The sequence below is a fragment of the Microtus ochrogaster genome, unplaced genomic scaffold, assembly GCF_000317375.1.
Source record: "Microtus ochrogaster isolate Prairie Vole_2 unplaced genomic scaffold, MicOch1.0 UNK56, whole genome shotgun sequence".
Taxonomy (NCBI): Eukaryota; Metazoa; Chordata; class Mammalia; order Rodentia; family Cricetidae; genus Microtus; species Microtus ochrogaster.
The window spans coordinates 2,000,057-2,001,142 of NW_004949154.1; positions in this window are offsets into that span (position 1 = coordinate 2,000,057).

Genomic DNA, 1,086 nt, shown 5'->3' on the forward strand with positions numbered 1-1,086 from the left:
TCTCTCTCATTTATAAATTTATATATTTATATAAAGATGTCACAAAAAGGAAAATGTGAGTGGGTCAGATACTTTGGTTGTATTGGTCCTTGTCTTCTCTTTGTATCTGTTGCTTTTCATTTATGTTGCCACATGATAGCAGAAACGGGAAAAGTAGGGCTAAGGATTCATTTACCGTTGATCCCTTTGGGAAAGCTGACTTCACAGCCTTTGGAATAACAACCAAAGATTCACATCTCAACTGTGTTCCAGGGCACTGTATCTTACCACCCAATTGTGTGGAGCAGTACATTAATACAAAGCAGGTGTTATTGTGTGGACAGTTGCTGTCTGTGTTGCCACTTGCAAACATAGTTCTGTCTAGGTCTCTCCAAAATGGTGGTTTATATGGCATAATGATGGGCAAGAGTTGGTAGGCATGCCTTTCTAAGTCTTCTCAATGGCACCCAGGAGAGGTGGACATCCAGACTCGAGTCATATTATTCTCTGCTTGATGACGAAATTAAATAATATGAAAGTGCTTGAGGTCCAGTTATGTTTTTCTAACTTCTTGACTTTATCCATGAAAGAAATATGAGTAATTGGGGGCTGGAGAGATGGCTCAGTGGTTAAGAGCACTAGATGCTCTTCCAGAAAACCCACGTTCAATTTCCAGCACCTACATTTTAGCTCATGTTGCTCATCTATAACTCCAGTTCTGGTGGGTCGGGCACCCTCACACAAATGTATATGCAAGCAAAAGACCAATGCACATAAAAATAATTTTTTAAAAAATATGGCCATTCAAATATACAATACTTCATACTTCTAAAGACAGGGTTGACACTGAGCTATTTTAGACATATGAACTGGCATGTTTCAACAAAGAGCTTCTTAAGTTTTAGAATAAGGGCACTCCATTTCTGCCTTGGTAGCCTGAATAATTGCTTTTTTCCATGATTGTCTCTGTTTACACATGGGTGTTTACACATGCATTGCAACAATTTAATAATCCCCACTGAAACTCCACCAGCAGCGGTGGAACTAGCCAGCTGGTTTCCACTTGCTTGCTCAACTATACTAAGCTCTCATAATAAGCCTGAGACT